Source organism: Ambystoma mexicanum, chromosome 8, assembly GCF_040938575.1.
Source record: "Ambystoma mexicanum isolate Mex_15411 chromosome 8, UKY_AmexF1_1, whole genome shotgun sequence".
Taxonomy (NCBI): domain Eukaryota; kingdom Metazoa; phylum Chordata; class Amphibia; order Caudata; family Ambystomatidae; genus Ambystoma; species Ambystoma mexicanum.
Window position 1 is genome coordinate 1,129,070,436 of NC_090929.1, and position 23,655 is coordinate 1,129,094,090.

Below are 23,655 nucleotides of genomic sequence, written 5' to 3' on the forward strand. Positions count from 1 at the left end.
CTCTCGCCCGGTGCATACCCCATGCAGAATCCCTCAAATCTTCATACCCAGCGGTGGGGGAGGTGGCAACCCCTCAGCCAATGAGGAGGCTCGAAACGGGCCAATCCCTGCTTTGAGCCTCCACACGGCTGGTGGCTGCCATCCTCCCCCACCAGGGATTCAGGTACGTGTTTTCTTTCTTCCTCCCCTGCAAATAATCCCCTCCCCGCCCTCCCAAGCCCACTTACCTTCTTTTTTCTCCTTTTATCGGGAGCGAAAGCGCTGGGAATACTTCTGTCCCCAGCGCGTCCGCTCCCAATGGCCGCCGTGGAAAGGGAAAACGGACTCAGTTTTCCCTTTCCCAGCGGCCATTTAAAAAAAGATTTTTTTCTTTCTGTTCTGAAACACTGCAGCGTTTTGGAACTGAAAAAGAATGCTAGTAGTACCCCGGTCTTGCGGGCCGGGGTACTAATAGCAATAAGCCGCTCGCCGCAGGGGCATTAACTAGTCAAGTAATGCCCCACGGCTTCGTTAATGCCTCTGCGGCTCGGGGTTTATTGCTTAATTGTTGCAGGGATGCCCTTTATGCTCCCCCTTTAAGCTTCTTCCATCTAATCTTGTGAGAACTACAGTACCCAAGGATATAATTGATATTTTATCCTCTCAACTTTGAGACCAGCACACCCCAACCGTATGTGGAGTGCTGGGGAGATACAATGTATCCCCTTTGTCATTTTAACTAACATTTCTGTTACAGGGACAAGCTTACCTTTAATGTCTGGTGGCAGTGAACCTTTTTACTAATTTGGTGCACCCTTACCACAGGCTGTTTTCCACAGCCCCGGAAAAGGCTCCCATGGGTGACCATTTTACCAAAATGGCCCCAGTCTTCTTTTTTTGCCATTTTAGTGTTGCTTGTCCTTTCTTGGATCTTCCCCTGCCCTCCAGCGTGGGAAAGGCCTGTGTGTGAAATTTGCCTTTGGGGGGAATCCTGTGGAATTCCCACCCAGGCTCCAGAGTGTCAGAGAAGGCAGGAAGGCGAGGGAGGATTCCAAACCTCTGCAGCCCTAGACTCAAGACCTGCATTTTGAGCCATCACACGTCATTCTGTGACCTTGCAGGGCCGCAGAACCTCAGTACCTTGGGACCTCGAGATATAGGGCAGTGCACTGTCTTCCGAATTCCAAATCTTGCTGGACCTTCGGAGATGCAATTCCAGTTCTTGAAGTCCCCACACCAGAGTGCTGGACCAGATTAGCGATGTAAATCCAATCTGCAATATTCTATCTTTTTCTGGCTCCAAATCCACAGAGCCGCAAATCTGAAGAAACTCTTGCCTGGAGCCTTCTGAGTCGATCCCTGCTGAAAAAGTCCATCCAAGGTCCTGTTTTCTGTCTTCAGGACAAGGAATGCAGAGCCTTGGTTTTTGACTGCAGATCCTGAAGTCTTCTTGCTGGAGCTATTCTTCCATGCTAAGGTACTGTGTGTTAGTTTTGGTATTTACTTACCTTAAGCTGTTGACATTTCTATTAAGCTTTGGGGTGTTTCCTGTGATTGGGAGTCTTCTCGTCCAGTTCCCCCAGGCACCTGCTGGAATCCTCCTAGGGTGTCTTCTCTGAAGTCCCTGGATCCTCAACTAACTTTGAAAGTAGAATACTCACCTGTTTGAACAGTCCTCCTAAGGAATTCGGACTTTGCCTGCAACTGAGCCCCATCTCACCCTGCCTACAGCTGGCTCCCAGACCGCTAGGTACGCTCTTCTGCCTTTGAGAGAACTCATGTCCTAGAAAAGGGAAGGGCTGGATCATTAAAGGGGTCTGTCTTGAAAAGTAAAACAAGTGTTGAAAAGTGTACTTACTTGTAAAATAGTTGGCTGGCAACTGCCCTCAGAGTGAACAGTTACAAAAGTTCTTACTTATCTTGAAAGTGTTCTGCCACTTCAAAATCCACAGGGAACTTTCCAACCCTTCGACAGTATCCTCCTCCCCTATTTCTTCTCAGGCCCTCTGCAACGCACTCGCCACTCACTTGACCACCAAAGCTCAGCACATCCTGAACCGCCTTGTCACTCACTCTCCCAACCCATCCCTCACCCCCTTGCCTCCCTTGGCCACTTACCCTCCTCCTTCTCCCTTGTCTCACTGGAAGAAGTCACTAGAGTTTTCCACTCCATGAAGGTCTCTTCCAAACAGGTTCCCTCTTGATCATACAGAACCATCAAGGACAATATTAGCTCTCTCGCCCCTGCACTCGCTGATCTCTGTAACCACTCCACTCCTTTGCTACGGGTTCTTTCCCCTCCTCCCTCAAGTACTCCCTGGTGTGCCTCCCCCTTAAAAAAACATCAGACCCTTCCTGTCCAGCCAACTACCGCCCCATCTACATCACCCCCTTCCTGGGGAACTGCTGGAGAGGTTGGCCCTGTCCCAACTCCACTCTCACACTGAACTGGTTTGCGGGCTCCACGACCATCAACCTGAATTCCGAGCATCCAGAGGGACGGAAACTGCTCTTCTGTACATCCGTGAAGAACTGCTCACAAACCTGGATTCTAACTCCCCTGCTGTCCTCTTCCTTCTCGATCTCTCCTCTGCAATTGAAACGGTCAACCACTCCATCCTCATACAAAGGCTCCATGACACCCTTGGTATCTGGGAGCGGGCACTGGACTAGCTGACCTTCTTCCTAGCTGAACGCTCCTCCCAATTCATCCTGGGACTCTATTCTCTCGCCATGGCTCTTTAACATCTACCTTACTCAGCTGGCACTCATCTCCCCCTTATCTCCCAACTTCCATATGATGCGGACGACACACAACACTTCTTCAAACATCCTGTTGACCCTCTTGCACCTTCCATCAATCCGAACTGACTTTCTGCCATCCAGGACTGGTGCACTTCTAAATATCTCTGCCTCAATGCCAGCAAAACAGAGATCCTTTCGATTGGGACCCCTGCACCCGACTTCTTCCCTTCACTCTGGCCTTCTTCCATGGGCTCTCCCCCTGCTCCCTCTTCTGAAGCCAGAAACCCCCGAGTCATCTTCGACTCCTCCCACTCCTCCCTCCCTCCCTCACACACAGGACATTGCCAAGAAGTCCCACTTTCAGCTCTTCCTTCTCAAAGGAATTTTACCTTTTCCCACCTTCCCCCAGAACCTCAATGTTACCCGAGTCTTGGTTCTCTCTAGGCTTCACTACGGCAATAGCCTCCTCCTACATCTACCTTCTTCGACTCTGCGACCCCTTCCAGCTAAACAAGAATAGGGCAGCAAGACTTATCCTTGGCCTCAAGCCCTGGGACCATATCTCTCCTGCCCTAAAAAGCTTCACTGGCTCTTGGTTGCTTCATGGATTAAATTCAAATCCCTTTGTATCATCAACAAGGCTGTCTGGGGACCACAGTATCTGCAACTCGCTCTTACTAAATATTCCCCTCTAGATCTCTGCGCTCCTCTGGCACCAACTCCTTGTGTGTAAAGAGTTTTGCTAAACAGAGGGAAGGAGGTCGATCGCTTTCCTTTCCTCAGGTGGCTCCCTTCTTTGGAACAGCCTCCCCCTCCCTCTTCGTCTTGAGTAGGACTTTCTTAAATTTCAGAAGATCCTCAAGACCTTCCTCTTTACCTCCTCCCTCCCCCCCTCTCTCTATCCCTCCCTCCCTCCCTCCCTCCCTCTCTCCCTCCGCTGCTAATCTCACAGTTGCTTCTTTGGTGTTTAGGGCCCTTCTGCACCCTCGGGCCCTGACCTCCCACACTAAATTGTCCCAGCTTCCGTCTATGCTCAGCATTTGCCTCTGTTCACTCTCCACCCTTGGAGGCTCGCAATTACCTTACATTGTACTTCCCTTGTTGCTCACCCATGAGCACCCCAGCACCCATCCCATTGCCTCTCCCTTCTGCACTTGCACGTTCTAAACCCTCACAAGGCATAGTAGGTTTGCCCCCCCCTACTGTATTTAATATTTGTTATGCACCTTAATGGTTTCTTGTCCCTTCCCTGTTGCCCTGTGGGCGCTTTGAAAAAGTATTTACTTCCTATATAAGTGCCTAACAAGTTAACAATAAATAAATAAATGCAAACTTATAACTTACCTTAGGTATGTTCTGCCATTCTGAAAAAGATATCTTACTTTCCTTCGAAACTGTCTCACCATTCTAAAAGAAAGTAGATGGAACATGAATTTACTCACCTGTGAATTGGGTCCCCCTCTTCCCAAAAGTAATGCTGTTGGTTCCACTGTACTGTTCCTGTTAGGATATATGTGTATGAGGGTCCCCAATCGGGTGTTGCTTCCTCTGACTTGCAGTTATCTTGTCCATAATAAGGCTGCCTGAGGTTATACTGATCCTTAAATTGCTGATAGCTCCTTTTAAAAGTATATAGATTTAACCTGCCTAGAATAGCCGTGTGCCATTTTTGCAAAGTGTTCTTTCGGGGTAGCTGACCTTGGTATGCCTGGTGGAATCCACAATTAGTGTAAAAAGTTCTTACTAATCTTAAACTGTGTTTCACTGAGCTAAAATGTAATTCTTTATTACACCATAAGGTACAACTCCCCTAGTTATAACTGTGTGTTATACTGGATCAAAGATATAGGGTTTTTATTGTTCCATGAATGAGTGTTCCATAATTCAGAAAATAATATTGTCCAGTTCATTTACTAAGCAATTTCTTTGCTGAGTGTCACTGCAGGACTGACAGGGTCTACTACCCTTGTATTACTGAAAGTAATATAAAAGTAATTATTGGTCTGACTTCCCTATACTACTGTATGGTATTCCAAATAAGGTTGTATGCTTTGGTCTGTGTAGCTTCAAGCATTGTGGTGTTTTTTGATCATGTGTTTTATGACTATGACCATTACTTACCCCAAGACTTAACTTGGCCTGCTGGTATTGAAAATAAACCTTAATATTTTATAATACTTCTGTTTGTCAGCTTTTCTATTGAGTCCTTGGTGTACTACAGGTTAAGTGTCCTTTCCAGTTGAATGGTTTTACTAAGAACTTAGTTGGACTTCAGAAAAACTGTCCTGGCCTTAATACACTAATCCGCCCTCCCTCTCCACAATGCTTCTAAGACTTCTGGATGTGATTGTAGGAAAGGAAGTAGGTGGAAAGAAAGAGTGAAGGCAGAGGGGAATGAAGCAAGTGCCTGGGAAAGATGCGTGGATTAGGATGGCTTAGAGAGAAGGGAAAACATTTCAGGTTGGTGCCAGAGAGAATGTTGATGTGGAGAAGATATGCCTTTTGAGTATTTGGGATGCAACCAAAAACATTAAAGGAAAATGTAACAGTTGGTCTGGCTGAGTATGCGAAGGTGCTAGAGAAAGGGTGCAGGGTGCTTGAAAGAACAGGGACAGAACTGGACAGGAACTCAAGGTAATGGAGGACACTAGGTTAGGAAAAGGAAAGCAAAAGCAAGGTCATACCACAGCAGATACAATAGGAACACAAAATGCCATGTAGCAAATATAAACACCACATCTCAGTATCCTCATTAGCAAGTAAGCATAGCAAAACATGCTGACAAATTCACAGTAGTAAAGAGAGGCTGACCCATGAGTGCAGAGACTGGCAGTGACTGAGGATGAACTTTGATGCACAGAGAAAAAAGGTTGAATCCACTGTATGCTTGAGCTGTGTACTGCCTGCTCAGTTTTTAGGTGACTATACTGAGAGACTTGCTGGAATGGTGGCTGCCGATGGGCCAAACTAGCATACACAATGGACAAGTCATATTGTGCAAATCCACAGCGAGTATAACCAATTATTGCATATTAAAGCAACTAAGCTAGGGAAAAAACTGAATATTTAAACATGCATGCACAAGTCTTAAAACATGATTTCAACAGCAGCACTGCGTTTGCTGCTCTGGTTCTAGACTGGAGGGCATCTTGTAAAGGCAGGAATACTATTAACTTGAAAGCAGGTGGAGGATGAGTGCAGATGGGAACTGTGCCACTTGCCACAGATGGCCAGTGAAGACTGGCACAAATCCCCCATTACCCACCAGTATGTCCCCTCTACTGAAAGGTGTGGTTATAAGGCCAAGCATCCCTGTTATCCATTGAAAACTGTCAGAGGCTCTGCTACCACATAAGGGGAGTCCCAGCCCCTCCCAACAATAACACAACAACAATGCCTCGTTCCACTGAGCTCCAGTGAGCATTTGTACATTTTACAGATGCCCTTTTACGTCTTGCCATTTTTTTAGCCAGCATGCGCTCATCTCACTGCAGGTGTCTATTCTCTCTGCCACTCTTACTCAATTCCTGTGTTCGAACTGGAGTTAAGTGGGAACATATAAGTCCACAAACCTGGGTTTATCAACTAAAGCAGAACTTTCACTTCCAATAAGCAAAAGGCGGAAAAGAAGCAGCAAGTCTTTTACATGGGCTGGTTGCTAATCCCTGCAGCATTGATATGATATGGCATTTATAACGCGCCTATACACAATTTTTTCAAAGCGCATTGTCAATAAAGTCCTGTTCCTGATGTCCTAATAGCCTTTTGTGCCTGAAAGAATAAGTGACCAAATAGCCAGATGGCCGGGGACCTATACACCTGCATTTCTCTTCAAAGACCTTTGACCCAATGGGAGGAAACCATAGTTTTGCGACTGGATACCAGTTTTAAGATTCAAATGCTGTGCATTTTGTGACATTCATTGGCAGGGTACGGAATTATGTGGTATTATTCAAAATGAAAAGTAGTGGATGCCAATTCAATGCATGCTAAATCTAACCAACCTTTGATATTGCCAGAACACTCAGCCCCAAGCCGTGGAAATATATACAGACTGTTTTGTATGAGAAATTGTTCAAGAGCTCGGTGGACTATGTACACTCGTATAGCCTCTTGGAGGGACTGAGGGTTGTTGATGGGCATGTGAATCTAACATATGGGGTGAGGAATGTTTCTTTCATTGTCAATTAAGTGGTGGGGGCGAGCAAGTGTGTAGTGTGATGAATATGTGGAGTCCTCACAGAAACCCTCCCTAAAGTAAACTCCCGGGTGACCAGGGGAAGTCAGCCGCTACCTCATCCTAACCCTAAAGGTGGTAATAGCCAGGAGGATCAACCGGGAGGAGATGGGCTCCAAGGGAATAGGTGGGCTCGGCTAGGAGCGACTCAGTATTTATCTTCTTCAGAGGAGGAGCTTTCCATGATGTCAGAATATTTAATGGCTTGCTGTCAGAGTAAGAGCTTCCCTTTTCAAAACTACCCACCTCGTTGGTAAAGAAAACTATTGTGATCAGCATGGCAATCAGAGTATTAACACCTTAACCTCTGATAAAAGCAATTTCCCCTTAAGTCGAAACCCATCATTAACCAATCTAAAATCCTTCCCTAAAGGTGTATTTAATACACAGAGTGACTTAAAGTTGAAGGCTATATTTGAGATGTGAAAAGTAACCAGAACATTGGGGACTTCAAGTCCCACAATGCCCTCAGTACTGGGAGGAGGAAGAGGGACTCAGAGGTCCAAAACTGCAATGTGCAGTCTAGTAGTTCCAATGACCCACACCCAAGTGGGACTTTTGAATATATAAAGTTTCCTCAGGTGCAGGCCATTAGAACAAGAAGATGGAGCAGAAGTAGGAGTTGATGCCCATGAAGACATGGGAGTCACTGTTACCTTTGATGCAGAGTTCGGTTCTGAGGGGGTCTTTGGTGTAGAAAACCTAAACTACAGAGGTCGGGCAGCAGGAAGCGGCAAACTGACAAGCTGTCCTGTGAGACAGAGAAGCTCTCTTTATACGGTCCCTGGTACGGTATATGGTACCTGGTCCGGTGGCTGGCGAGCACCAGAGTGCATGAGTAGCAAGGCAAGCTCCTTTACCAAGCCGTTTGGGCCACTGAAATGTGACAGAAGCTGTCAGGCATTCAGCAAAACATAGAGGCAGCAGTTTGAGCGGATGCGTGTAGAGAAGCCAGTAAGTTGGCCAATGATAGGAAACCCCGGAACACTCAGTAGTCGAACGCTGCCCGCTGAACAATGTTTTGACTACCAAAATAAATCCAAGGAAGTTACATGTGCAATATACTCACTTTAAAGGAAAGTAAGAACTTAAGAAATGTTACAATTGCTATTGCCAAGATAAAAAGGGGGCAATATTGAAACAAGATAAAGACCTGCATTGCCAAAATAAAGAGGGGGCAATATTTCTGAAGACCTACAGCCCACATTGGCAAAATAACAAAAGAACAACATTGCAGAGAAATTGTAACTAGTATTCCTTGAGTGAGTAAGAGGAAATGGTCAAGCATTAAACCAGGAAACATGGTCTATGTCAAGGAAAGGCAAATGTGAAAGAGACATTGTCAACAGTTGTTTGATGTGGAGTTAAGAAATAAAAAGAGGCAGGAGACAAACCCTCTTTGTAATAAGTATCAAGGAGGATAGGAATATAACCTACATTGCCTATGGCAAATAAATCAGTGGAACAAACAGCACCAATGTGTATTGTGTCCTCAAAGAAGAAACTGTGAATCTTGAGGTAGTTGAAAGTCAAGAACTTTTCTAAGAGTGTGAAGAAAGCCTTACCACCACCACCGACTACTTGTAATAGTGTTAGGAGTTTTTGTCCTGGCAGGTGAGTATACCAGGAAAGGGATTGTTAGTCCTGGCAGGTTAGTGAACCAGGAAAGAGACAAACAAGTTACTTACCAACTGGTAACGTTCTTTCAACTAGATGTTCCTCCAACGTATTCCACATCTTTGACAAGTATTCCACTTCTTTCCTCTCTGACTGACCCTCCCAGGTCCAACTTGGATCCTTCCTCTCCGATATCTTTTTCTCTACCTGTGGTGTCCCCCAGGGGTCTAACCTCTCTCCCTGGCTGTTCAACCAATACCCGTCACTCCTTGCCCACCGCATCGCCACTCTCTGCCCCAACTTTCATTGCTATGCGGATGACACCCAGCTAATTTTCAGGCTACCCTCGGCCGCCTCCTCTGCTTCCCTCATTTCTGTGTCCGTCTGTCTGCTATCCAGGAGTGATGTGCCGCCAATGGCCTCTGCCTTAATGCCAGTAAGACTAAGATTCTCCTCACAGGCACACCCGCTCCCTCCTTTCCTGTGGCTCTTTGGCCGGCCTCTCTTGGCCCTCTTCCTGCTCCCACCTGCAAGGCTAAAAACCTCAGGGTCATCTTCCACTCCATACTCTCCTTCTCCCCTCACATCTCTGACGTCTCTAAGTCGTCACACTACCAGCTGCACCTCATCAGAGGAATTCTTACTTTTCTCTCCTTCCCCAGAAGCTCACTGTCTCCAAAGCTCTGGTCCTCTCTAGGTTGACTATTGCAACATCCTTTTTCTAAATCTGCCTGCTTCTACTCTCCACCACTTATCCAGAACAGGGCTGCAAGACTTGTCCTTGGCCTCAAGCCCAGGGATCGTATCTCTCCAGGACTGAAATCTCTGCACTGGCTTCCAGTGGCTGCAAGGATTACGTTCAAAACCCTCTGCATCGTCCACAAGGCCTTCTGGGTCCTGGGGCTTCAATACCTTCAACTCTCTTCCTAAATATGTTCTTTCTCAAGCTCTTCGCTCATCCACCTCCAACTCCCTCAGGGTCAGTCGCTTCTCCAAGCAACTAGTTGGTGGTAGATCTCTTTCTTCGGCAGGTGCCTCCCTCTGGAACAGCCTCCCTGCCTCCGTTAACTTGAGGAGAACCATCTCCGGTTCCGGAAGCACCTCAAAACCCTTCTCTTTACTTCTGCTTTTTCTCCTCCTCTGTTGACCTCCTGGCTGTAACCGGAATTGCACTGGCTACCTGGACTTCCCTCTGATCTCAGGCCCAGGTCCCTCCCCCGCCAGCGGCATACACCTGCACTGCCCACCTGGCAACGCCCGCACTTGGGGACTGTTTCTGTATCCCTACAGTCCCCCTACTACCCTTGATACCTTATGTCTGCACTTACCCATGTACTTGCCACATGCTGGCCGTTACTTTACGAATTGTTATTATCTATTCTCATGTACTGCACTGTCCCTGCCCCTTCCCACGCACTTGAGTGATCTGAATGACACCTGGCCTAGTAAGATTGTTGTCTGTCCTCCCTTTGTTCCCCTCCCTTATCTTGTCGCGCCTTGAAATACTTGTGTATAGGTGCGTTATAAATGCCATATCATATCATGTAATGTAATATCCACAGCTGTGTACTTCGGAAACCTTTTCGGCAGAGGACATCCTGAGTCGCTGGCGTCGATGTCCCTCGAAGGCCTCCGTTGAGGGCGACATCACCGGATGTAATAAATAGGACGCACGGCACACGTAGCCTCAGTTTATGTTTTTTCCTCCATAACGTGTGACATGCACATACCCAATGCTTGCTTGACTGCACAGAGCCTTGCGGGAACGTAAGCTGCAATAGCATAGGAAATTCTCCAGAGGGGCAGGCTGGGAGGGTGATGTGGAATACGTTGGAGGAACATCCAGTTGAAAATTACCAGTTGGTAAGTAACTTGTTCTTCGAATGGATTGTATCCTCCAAGGTATTCCACATCTTTGACAGACTCCCAAAGCAATACCAGAAAATGGAGGAGGGAAAATAATTTAGAGTACCCAATCAGATGGCAGAATAAAAAAACGCCTTACCAAAGGCCATATCTTGTCCCTGGAGTGTATCCAGGGAGTAATGTTTAACAAAGGTGTGGATAGAAGCCCATGCGGCTGGATCACAAATATTCCTAATAGGAACTCCCCGCTGTAGAAGCAGCCACGCCCCTAGCGGAATAAGCTCGCAAACCCTTCAGGAGGGTCTTTGCCTGCCAATCGGTAACATTCAGTAATGGTGAGAATAATCCACCTGGACAAGGTCTGTTTGATACCAGCCTGGCCCAATCGGTGTCCAGCATACTCCACAAAGAGTTGATCGTCAACTCTGACCCTGTACATCCTAGAAATATAAAAGCTCAGAGCTCTCATAGGGTCCAACCTATGGAGTCACGCCTCTTCCTTACCAAGATGAGGATAGAAAGAAGGAAGAAACACTTTCTGGCCGAAATTAAATTCAAACACTACCTTAGGTAGAAAGGAAGGACGTACCCTCAGTAGAACCCTATCCTTGTGGAATACAGTAAAGGGTGGCTTAGATGAAAGTGCCTGCAATTCACTCACTCTGCGAGCATAAGTAACTCCAACCAAGAACACAGTGTTGAAAGACAATACTCTCAAAGGACAAGAGTACAAAGGTTCAAATGGAGCACCCATCAGGAATTTCAACACCAAATTCAGATCCCAAACCGGCACCTGGAATGGGGACGGCAGGAACACATTGGTGAACCCTTTAGGAAATTGGGAAATCAAAGGAATCTTAAAGTAAGAACATTCTTCGAATGAGCGCTTGAAGATGGACAGCGCCGCCAGGTAACCCTTAATGGTACCTACTTGAAGGCCCCTGTGGGCCAAAGAAAGCAAGACAGAACCACTGGAATGGAACACTGAAAAGGATCAACATTTTGTCCCCTGCACCAGTTGCAAAACTTATGGCTATGGTACTTTGGTTGCCGGCCGCCTGGCCGAAGGCAACACCTCTATCACATCATCCGGGAGGTCCCAATCCTTATACCTCAAACTTTCAAATAACAAGCGTGAAGGTTGAGAGTCTAGACCTCTGGATGGAGCACCGACCTGCCCCACCCCGCCCCACCTCCCCTCTCCTCACCTCAGATCCTCTTGGTAGGGAGGACGGCGTGGAGGGCTGATGGACATTTCTAGAAGTTCCGGGTACCACGCTCTCCTGGCCCAATCCGGAGCAATGAGGATCATGTGGAATCCGAACCTCTGTAACACCTCCTTAGCACTTGACGAATGACGGGGACCGGAAGAAACGCGTACAGAAGTGTGAATTACCAATCCACTACGAATGCGTCTCCTAATGCTCCTCTCAGAGGAAATTCCCTTGAGCAGAATCTCTAGCACTTCCGGTTGGCACTGGTGGTGAAGAGATCCACTTGTGGGTTTCCCCAAAGGGCGAAGATCTCCAGAAGGACTTCCTGAGCCAACTCCCACTCGTGAGAGATCGTGCTCTGCCTGCTCAGAGCGTCCGCAGCCGCATTGTCCTCTCCGGCCAGATGAACTGCCGAGAGTGAAATTCCCTGCGTGATTGTCCAGAACCAGAGCGGCATTGCCTCTCTGCGCAACAGGAGCGACCCTACCCCCCTTTTTTTGTTTAGATAATGCATGGCCACTGTGTTGTCCGTCATGATCAGGACACTCTTCCCCTGCACAGACGGCAGAAAAGCCTTCAGGGCCAGCTTGATGGCCCTCAGCTCCAACAGGTTGATGTGGAGTTTGGACTCCGACGGAGACCAACGACCGCTGGCAGTCAAATCGTCGGCATGAGCTCCCCATCCTATGAGGCAAGTGTCCGTCACTACAGTCACCTCGGGCTACGGTTGCCAAAATGGCTCCCCCTTCATCAGGTTCCTCTCGTTGGCCCACCACAGAAGATCCTGGGAGACAGAGAGTGGAATCTGAACGGGATCCGACATCTTGTCTAAGCATTGTGATCACTTCATCTCGAGGACCCATTGCAGGGATCTCATCCTCAGCCTGGCCTCTGGCACCAGAAAAATGCAGGATGCCATGAGGCCGAGCAACCTTAAGAATTCGAAAGCCGGGAGACGCTGGGCATGTTGAAACTTGTCCACCATCTGCACAATGTGATGAGCCCTCACCTTGGGAGGCGAGCACTTGCCCAAGGACGTGTCCAACACAGCCCTGATGTACTGGAACTGTTGGGAAGGTGTCAGATGTGACTTTTTGAAATTGAGGGAGAAGCCCAGATTGTGGAGGGAGCGGCAGTTGAGTCAGATGATCCAGAGCTTGCTTGGAAGAGCGTGCTTGAATCAGCTAGTCATCCAGGTAGGGGTAGATGCGAATTCCCCATCGCCTGAGATACGCTGCCACCCCCACCACCATGCGTTTGGTGAAGACCCTCAGGGCGGAAGTCAATCCAAATGGCAGGACCTGAAACTGAAAGTGCAAGCTGCAAACCTCAGGTACTGTCTGTGCTTTAGATGAATCAGCACATGAAAGTAAGCATCCTGTAGGTCCAGAGACACCAACCAATCCTGGAGATGAAGGGCCTGTAGGTCTTGAGAAAGAGTGACCATCATGAACTTGTCCTTCCTGAGAAGTTTGTTCAACCAATGCAAGTACAAGATGGGTCTCAATCCCCCGTCCTCCTCTGGAATAAAAAAATATGGGGAATACCATCCCTTGTTCCTCTCTGCTACAGGCACCAGTTCAACAGTGCCTTTTTCCAGCAGGGTCAGGATTTCCTGCACAAGGAGCGGATCTGGAAGCTTCAAAAGAGAGATTCCCCGGTGGATTGTCGTGAGGCTGCTTTTAAGGAGGGAAGGCAGTAGCCATGGTCTATGGTATCCAGAACCCACGCATCCTTAGTAATAGCTCGCCATTCTTCGAGATGCTGAGACAGTCTGCACCCAACCGGCGAACCATGGAACATGGCCTCATGATTGTTTTGGAGCATCTGCGGCAGCTGCCTGAGCGGCTTTGGCACCCCTATTTCCCCGACCACCATGGGTACTTTTACATTGCCCCCTTTGACTGGCGGCTCCTATCGTCCTACGAAAAGAGGAGTAGTAACGAAAGGAACCTCCCCTCCACTGTTGTCCCCATGGACGAAAGGGCAGAGGTTGACGCGCAACTGCACTCAAAGATTTTGCGGCAGCTTTGGTGGTCTGCAACTTCTCAAGGCTCTCGTCAGCCTTGCTGCCAAACAAATGCGCTCCATCAAAGGGCATGTTCAAAAGATGGGCTTGCACATCTGCTGCAAAACCCGACTTCCGCAACCACGCAAACCTGCATATAACGGTGCTTGCAGCCATGGACCGGCTAACACTGTCGGCCGTGTCCAAACCAGACTGAAGGTATTCACACATGGCATCCTTGACATCCTGCACAAGAGCAACAAACCCATCCCTTTCTTCCCCTTCGGGAATATGCTCAGCCGCTAGAGTAACAATTCCACATAGTGTGTGAAAATCTTGCTAAGGCACAAGTGGAGTTGGCTGACTTCAGCGCCATACTCCCCGCAGAAAACACCTTGCATGCCCAACTATCGAAGCATTTGTTGTCCCCATCAGGAGGGATGGTAGGGTACGGCTCCTGCCTCGAGGTGGCCGTAGCCGCCTGAACCACCAAACTCTCGGGAGTGGGGTGAGAGGAAAGGTAGCTGGGGTCGCCACCGGAAGGGCAGTATTTTTTAGTTAACAATTTGTTAACTGCCAGAAGAGATTCCAGTGTCTGCCAAGCAGCCGCCACCCTTTTCTGCAATGTCAAATGAAAAGGTAATACTGAGTCAGAGGACGGACCTTGATCCAAAATATCCATTAAGCCACCCTGAGCAAAAGCTTCTGGAGGACTAGACCAACCAAGATACTCAGTGACCCTAGCCATCAGTCTCCTGTAGGACGACTCGCATAAGCCCCAGGCTCAGGTCTGCCAAAGTCCACCTCAGGAGAAGTGTCCAAGCCACTTGCATCATGAAGAGATTGCAGTAACTCTTCCAACTGACTGTCCCCGGAAAAGACAGGAGCCACATCAGGCTCAACAGGGTCAAATTGTAAATCTGACCTCTCCTCATCCAGAGGGAGAAAAAACTCCCGCCTCGGGACAGAAGAGGGTCTGGAATCCTTAAAAGGCCTCTCAGACTTGGAAGTAGCCTTCCTTGGAGGATCAACAGAATCAGGGACCTCCATTGGCAAATTCCATCCAAAAGGCCCCGGAAACTTCGAGGTCGCTGACGGCTTCGGCATCGTCGTCGATAACGGAGCCAAGGGCTGGTGTGAAGACAAAGCTTCGACATCCGTAATCGACGGACACGGCGCTGACGGAGTCGACGCCGACCTCGAGCTCCTGCCAGATTTCTGCGGCCTCCAAGGGGACGAGGACCCAGACATGGAAGCACGTCTCATGCAATCAGCATGAACCTCATCCGAACGGGACCTCGAAGGTTCCCGATGATAATCGCACCGAGGACCCAAGCCCGAAGGTGCACGAGCCACGGCCCAAGACCGTTCCTTGCCAGCTCTTTGCGAAGGCACGGACGGAACTGTGCCCTGCGATTGGAAAATCGCCATCAGCTGCTCCCTGAAGGCTGCCCATTCCTCCAGAGACGAGGACTTAGTAGGACAAGCCACTTTCCTAGCGGCTCCATCCTCCGAGGACGACGGGGAAGGCGACCGGTGACAGTGTTTCCTGGAATGCAGAGACGAGGACGACGAATGGCGGGAACCACTCCGGGACCGAGAACCCCTGTACTCCTTCCGACGCAGAGAGTTGCCCCTCGAATTGTCGGTGGACATCCCCTAAGCAGTTTTACGAGACTTATTGGGTTTTGAACCCCTACCTACCTGAAGCTTCCCCTTACACTCCCGCAAGGCCTTAGCAGTCAGCGACTGGAATTTGGAACATTCATTGGTGTCATGACTCACCCAAACACCACAAACAAATGAGATTCATGTCCGTAATCGACATTTTAGACTTGCAGTCCCAGCAAGAACTTAAAGCCAGACCGCAGAGACGGAGGGGTTGAAGAAGACGACATTCACGAGGCATGCCGAGTCTCCGAAGCAAACGCGTTTGCGGAAAAAACAGAACTGAGGCTACGGGCGCCGCACGTCCCATTTTTAACATCCGCTGACGTCGCCCTCGACGGAGGCCTTCGAGGGACATCGACCCACGCCAGCGATGCAGGACGCACTCTGCCGAAAAAGTTTCTGAAGTACACAGCTGTGGACATTACATGTCAAAGATGTGGAATAAGTTGGAGGACACTATCCATTCGAAATTGAAGTACTGCATTGTGCAAAAAAGGTTGCAAAGGAAAAAGTGGCAAGGATGCGGTTGTGCTCGATGAACTGTGGTTAAAACTATCTTGACAAAAACATTGTTGTGAATCCAGAAGAATTGTAGAATTGTTTGTTTTACCAAGAAGAAGTGACATTAAGATAGTTCAGCTTGAAGATCAAGAATTTTCTTTTGTTTGTGGTAGCTTTTTAAAATGCCAGTGTGGGCACTGTGTTCTCGTGAAGGCAGTGAGCAGTGCTATGCTTCATTTGCTTGGAGTCGATCTTCACTGTTCACTAATCTCATTAGAGGCAGTCCTTAAAGACCATACCGAATGGGTCTTGTGCCTGGAGGCGCTGGTTTCATTGGCTAGCAATTGGCTGCTCATAATTCCGCCCTCTTTCTGTTGCCTCTGTTTTTACTCTGAAGGTACTGTGTCTGTCTACATATTTGTTTGCCTTATGCGCTGTATTGTGTGCTGTGTGGGACTCTTCTCCTATGGTTTACAGTCTATGCACAGAGAAACGAATTATGGGATCGGAGCTAGAACAGTTGGAGGTCGCCGTAGACTGTATGGAGCGTGCGAGTGAGCCTGATACCTTACCTGCTATGCTTGCATTGGGCAACCCGAACCGAGCGAGAAAGGCCGCCTTAGTTGAGGGGGAGTTTCACAGCCCGATACACTGAGTATGGAAGCACAGTACCGTTGGCATGGAACTCCATGGTGGAGAGACAACATGAGGGCTCTTGCTCTCTGGACCATTTTGATCCCCATGATTTGATGCACTGCACTAATTCTAATTTTGTATCTGAAGTTTCAATATTAGCACCCGTGGTTTCCTATGAGCTGGCCAAAAGGGTCCGCATATCCCTAGGTGCCAGATTGTCACAATTTTGCACTAGTACTCCAGGGGTAGATATGGATGGTTCAGTTGTATAAACCCAATGTCATTCGAAGACACCTGTTTTGGCAGCTCAGGGGAAGAGTCCAATGGTCAGACGACAATGCTCCCCAAATGAAGCGCAAATCTTTTTTAACCAACTAAGCGAAACTTCTTCTATGTACTAGTCTGGCATAAATCGGGCTCATGCGATCTATAAGCAAGGGGGAACAGTCCCCCACACTAAATCGCAAACATGATCATCAAATGCCCCAGGGTGATCAAGTAATTGATGCTTTTTCTTTTCCAGTTCTGTAAAGGATCTTCGATACTATGGCATACAGTCTTAATCTACACATTTTCCATCGAGAGCCTTTTCATCAAAAAATGTTCATAGAAAAATGTTTCTATCGAAAAGATGCTTCAATGAACATTTTTCGAAAAGGCCCTCAGTGGAAAATAGATGTATGTATGTTTGGGTGGGGGAAAGGGATACAATACGAAAATGGGGGTCTCTGAGGGGGAGAAGGGGTGGGTGGGTGGGTGCGGGGGAAATGGGGGAGGGTGGGTGGGTGGGTGCGGGGGAAATGGGGGAGGGTGGGTGGGTGGGTGCGGGGGAAATGGGGGAGGGTGAACCCACCCAATAAAAAAATAAAATAAATGACTTCACTCTCAGAGGAAGCTGTCCAGTGCTGAAATACATTGTAACCGCATGGAAGCGATTTCAGCACTGGACAGCTACCTCTTGTGTAGTATAGCGAGTAATTTAGAAATGAACATTTATTTTATTGGGGGTCCCACCCCCCATTAAACAATTGCAATTTTCCATTGAAAACTTTACCATCTATTCATTTTGATTAAGCAGTTTCATGAATGTTCACTTTTAATTATAATAATAGTGATTCGATGGTAAAGTTTTGAATGGACAAGTTTAGTTGGAAAATATTGTTGATGGAAATAAATAAATACACATACATACATACATACATACATACATGAAGGAAAGACATGTAACCAGATACCATGAACAAAGGACATGATCTGACCTTGTACGAGCTTCGTGAGCGTTCATGCAGCTTTAAAAGATTTCTCTGCTAAATTGAGCTTTATTGAAGGTTTTGTTATGGCCTCTGGTATCTCCTGGGGTAACCGTCCAGAAAACCGCTGTGGCTCCACTCAGCTGGCGGTCCAGTTTGTAACTAAAGCTTGTCAAACTTCGCCTTTCGAAGCACAACCTGTATTATTAGGGTCAACAGTTCAGCCCACCAGACATGGATTTTCCCCCTTTGCCTACTTCATTGGTTAATCGTCCTGTGGATTGTGAATTGTTCACCGCTGGATCTGTCCCGGTCAGGTCGGTGTCTCGACCGGACGAGTCTCCGGGGGTGGAGGATATGATGTAATCTATTTTATTTGTATCACGCTCGTACACAAGTGTTTCAGAGCGCGACTAGGCAAGGGAGGTGAACAGGGGAAAACACAACAATGATCTTACTACGCCCAGTGACATTGAGAACGTGCAAGTGCATGGGTAAGGGGAAAGGGAAAAAGTGCATGGAAGGGGGAGAGTGGAAAGTGCAGAGCAGAGGACAGCAGATAAATAATAAAAACACAAATAGAAAATGGAGGCAATAAACCGTGGTAGTGCAGCCAGCAAGTGGCAAGTGCTGTGTTTAAGGCAGCAGACTGGGTAAGTCTGATAAGTGCAGAAAAGAGGAAAATGGGCAGGGGGGCTGTATGGGTACAGATACAGTCCCCAGTGTAAGGGGTGGCCAGGAGGCAGTTCAGGAGGATGGCAGGGTGAGCAGGTACCTGGGCCCAGGGGACAGAGTGTGGCCAGGTACACAGTGCCAAGAGAGAGCGGATCAGCAGGGGAGAGGGGGAGCGAAGGCAGAAGCAAACAGGAAGGTCTTGAGGTGCTTCCGGAACCGGAGATGAATCTCCTCAAGTTTTAGTGTGGCAGGGAGACTGTTCCAGAGGGAGGCCCCAGCCAAAGATGGAGATCTACCCCCAGCTTGTTTCTTTGAAAAACGATTGACCCGGAGGGAGTTAGAGGTAGAAGAGCGACAAGTTCGAGAGGGGAGGTATTTGCGGAGGGATAGCTGAAGGTATATTGGACCCAGGCCCCAGAAAGCCTTGTGGGCAATGCAGATGGTTTTGAATTTAATCCTTGCATCCACTGGGAGCCAATGGAGAGATTTCAGAGCTGGAGAGATACGATCCCAGGGCTAGAGGCCAAGGACAAGTCTTGCAGTCCTGTTCCGGATTAGTTGCACAGGGCGGAGAGTAGAGGCATGGTAGATTTACAAAGAGGCTGTTACAATAGTCCAAAAGAGAATAAGTGGGCACCGCAGAGTAAAGTCACTTCAAGTCAAGTGATTCATATGTAGAAACTCTCTGCTAAGTAATTAGTCAAAAAGTTTTACAGGAGCTGGCTGTGATGAGTCTGGAGACACCCTGACTCAAAAAACATGTGAGGACGGAGACTAGATTGCAAACCCAGTCACACAGCCGCTCTCCATTGTACCCAACCTGGGTTATAAGATAATTATAGAAATGTTCTATTTTCTATTTATTTTCTATTTATAATTTTATGTTCAAATTTCCGTGATCGGGTAACAGAAATACTTGGGATTGAATTCCCATGAGAGAAATATACACAGGTGATTATAAGAAGGAGAATCATGACAGATAATTAATGTATGATAAATGAAGTTGATCAACATAAGAGTTACTAAATTATGGCTAATTATTCATTGTAAATTTGAATAAAAAGAAATCGTATAGACAACTCCTGAAGAAGGGGATTTTACATCCCGAAACGCGTAGAGAAGCATACAAAGATTGAACACATCACAGAATATTGGCTTGATTGAGCTAGTTATATGTGAGACTGTACCAGATTCAATGTATGAAATTGTCCAGCTAGGTTTGTGAAATTATCTTTGTGAAATTATTGATTTGAACTAATTACAAATCACAGATCTTGTATCATAATGTTATGGTCCAGATACCATATTACGAAGTTAACACAGTTGATCAGTTTTAACAAAATTCTGAGTATGAAAACAATTATTTGATTTAAATCTGAATTAATTGCTTTAACTAATCCACAAGAATCGATTGTCTACACAATACCAATTAGGTGTGCAGGGGACGGGAGAGTTGTGGACATCTGTTGTCTTATATTCATTAGTATAACCCAGTGTCGGTTGGTTTTCTCCCCGGCACCCCATTACCCCTCCAGAAATAATGTAATTCTTGTATCACACCAGGTGTGCACTAGGCTCAGTAGAACATCTACTCCACAAGAAGCCTTGGTGATAAATCGGATGCTCCATTCATTATGGGAACAGGATCTTGTAATACTAATGTGCGTTTGGTATCGTATAACTGGACTGGACGCCCATTACTCTCGCCATGAACAAAATTTGGCCAAAAGGGAGTCACATTGAAATAATCCAACAAGGATTGAATCATGGAATATGCAAGGTATTAACCACCTCTGGTTGAATTTGGAAATATGGAGCTTGGATGACAATCTGCCTTCAGGAGACGCTGATGTTAGACACCCCAGTGTTCGATGGTTTTACTGATATATAAGAGCCCCGCAAAAAAGGGGCTTATATTAGGGGTTAGAATAACATGGTGGGACGTGGTTGATAGTGTTGAATGTGTACTTCATATGCTCTTCGACTGATTTGATGGATTTCTTGACTGATTGTAAAGGTGTTAGAAATTGCCTATCCAGTTAAAAAAGCAGAGATTTCCATTATGGGCGACTTCATTTCTGAATGTTTAGACGATTCAAATTATGACCAGAAGAAGGCTGGGCAATTTTCTCAGAGTGCTAGAAAAAGAGGTATGCTGGTTCGCTCACTCTTAGATACTTGTGATTTGAAACTTGTGAATGGTAACATACAGGGGGATGTGCCTGGAAAATCTACTTGGACCAATGGTGCACATTTATCATCCTTGGACCATGTATTTGTGTCGGCCAAAATGGAAAGTAGCTTTAAACCCTTGGAAATGGTGGACAACAAAAGCACTGACAATTCTGAATTGGTTATGGTATTATTCTGGATGAATTTTACTATACCTATGGCTGATTCAAAAGGCCTGATAGAAATTAGGGCACGTGATCATGCTGTAATATGGCGGCCTAAGCTAGCCTCTCGCTTTAATGCTGAAGTGGGCCAGTACTTTAATGAGGAGGCTTCTTTAGACAGGTCTCCTCAGGGTTTTGTTCCCTTCGTTCCGCATTTATTGCAAGGGTTAATTTCTGTGAAAACTCAAAACAAAAACTCTACCGGTTGGGATCCAGCACACAAATGTATTTAAATAGTGTTAGAAAAGCTGCAAGATTGGGCGTTCTGGCACACTTGAAAAAAATTAAAGTAAAGCAGACTTGCAGAAATAGGCTCAAAGGCTTTTGGTATTTTTTTAGATCAAAAGGAAGGCGAGTGTATGCTATGGGCAATTGCTTCCAAGGACTCTACTGGTGTTTGGAGATTAATTAGGGGTAATGCTTCACAAAAGTCACTGCAAACACAGTTATTGTCGGGGGGCCAATGGGAGTTAGATTATACAAACCTCAATTCACTACTGCACCCGTGGCCTGTGATCCCAGTGTGAATGCGATGGTGGGGCAGCACTCATGGGTCCTTCTTAATATAGATCTGGAAGGGATCCTGATGGCCATTAGGAGGGCGAAAGCATCGAATGCTCCAAGGCTCGATGGGCTTTCAAATGTAACCTTTAAAATGTCCCCCTTGTTGTGGGCTAAGGTACTGTTGCAATTGTTTCAGAATATATTAAGTAGCCACCATTTCCCCGCATCTTGGAAGAATGCCATTGTGATTTTTAAAAAGGGAGACACCTTGCAAACTACCTTCCTATCTCCCTTTTGGATACATCCTATACAATCTTTTCCAAGTTCAAACTCCTGTCCTTCGAAGGCTGGTCCGAAGGCTCTGGTTAATTTGATATGAATCAATCTGGCCTTACGAGAGGCACCAACACTTAACTTAATTGCTTGTTAATTTACATGCTGGCCAAATAGACGACTGCGTCTAAACCTCACTTATATCTGGGATTTTTGGACATCTCAAAGGCATTCGATTGAGTTGACTGCCGACACTTGTGGAAAATGTTAAAAATGATGGGCTGCCCAGAGTTAGTTGACATCTTAGACCAAATGTGCAAAGGCACTAGATTGATAGTTAGGCTGAACCAAAGGGGGTCTTATTCTGATTGGATTGATTTAGCTGGGCCTGTGCCATGGCTGCATGTTGGCCCAGCTTTTTTTTAATCTGTACATCTCGGATATTGGGGCATCGCCACAGAAAATTAGGACCAACCCCCTGAAATTGGGCACCCTGAAACTACATTACCTCCTATATGCCGATGATTTGGTCTTGGTAACTATACACCGGTTGGCCTATAAAAATCCTTGAAAGCAGTGGTTAAATACTTTAAGGACCTTGACCTGAACATAAATGTTCCCAAGACTAAGGTGTTGGTCGTGAAACATCTGAAGGGTATGTCTGGTAGGCACACATTTGGCAGATTAATGAACAGAGAATGGAGGTGGTGGAGCAGTTCAGATATCTTGGGGTGTTACTTAAATCCAAGGTCTCTGTGGGTCTGGATAATCAGCCTCTTAAAATGGAGACTGATTCAGCTGCCTCCTAGCTATAGGACAAGTACAGGCAGTTCTCCTTACTTTCGATCTTGAAGATGTACAATCAGATGATTGTGCCTACGCCAATTCATGAGCAGATGTCCGGGAAGATGTCCTGTATGGCTGGGAGTGGAATCCCTTATTTGGAAATGTTTTTTATCGCTCCCAATGGGGACCCCTTCCCTTCTCAGCTGTTTGACATATTCTGGGCCTCGTATCCTTGTAGGCACGGGTCAGTGGGCGGAGAGTACAATTACTGAGATGTATCTTACTTCCACTGGCGTATACTACTGAATGTCATTTGGAAGCACAGTGGCTGCAGGTCTCTGAGGTGGTGAATCTCTCCTTGAAGGTATTGGAAGTCAATTCCTTGACTATAGAGGATTTAGAACGGTTCTCCGGTAACATTTACGGTCCAAGAAGATATTTGGCCATTTTTACTATGGCTAGAGCCATACAATGCTCCTCAGATATTTGTTTTTAGACATTGTTCTAAGAAATTAAGAGAAATCTTGTTGCGAGTGAATCTAAACTTGTTTAGTACTAATGCTGTTACATGTGCACGGAACAGAACTCCAAAGGAAGATGGGCTATGCCGTTTCTGGATGGTGAATAAGGAAATCTTAAAACATTGATTGCATGCACTTTGTAATTTTCATAAAAGTGCCTTTGAGAGATATTTTAACAAACAACCTTTTTTCTCTTGGGAATTGGTGTCGTGGCATTTACTTATAGACCCAAGTGATCAATTGGCGATTGCTGCAATGAATTTGTTGAAAAATCTCTCTTTGGATAGTTAGTCTGTCTTCAATGTTGTATTGTATATCTTGACTTATGTGGTTTTAGGATTGCCGAGTATGGCTTGGAAGCCTTTGATGCAATTTCAGGTGTGACAACTGATGAATTTTATTGTTATGCTATATAATCTTTGTGTCATTTTTTTGTGACTTATTTATGGTGTTTTACTTCTTACATGTTTGATCTTAATTTGTGTTATGTATGTGTGTAAAGTGCTGCTTGTTGAAACTATATCACACAAAATATATATATTTTTTAAAATTCCACGTGAAAGACTTTTGGAGTAATAAGAACGTTATGAATAGAACATGGCTGTATACAATGAACTCTATTCCTTGGAACGTATGCTTTGTACTTAGGGAAGGGGATCCGACACAAGCTACAAGGATAAATTGCTATCAGGTTCATGCTGAGTAGAACAAGTTACTCTCTTACCTGGTAACGTTCTTCCGATGGGATGGTCCAACGACGTATTCCACATCTATGA

The 23,655-nt window shown here is 46.5% G+C and overlaps 1 protein-coding gene across 5 annotated transcripts in view; it reads right to left on the reverse strand.

Moving 5' to 3' along the window:
• The window catches only part of LOC138472811 (mitogen-activated protein kinase 8-like), a gene marked incomplete in the record, with an annotated part of 957,660 nt that overhangs the window by 295,969 nt on the left and 638,036 nt on the right, over nt 1-23,655 (reverse strand).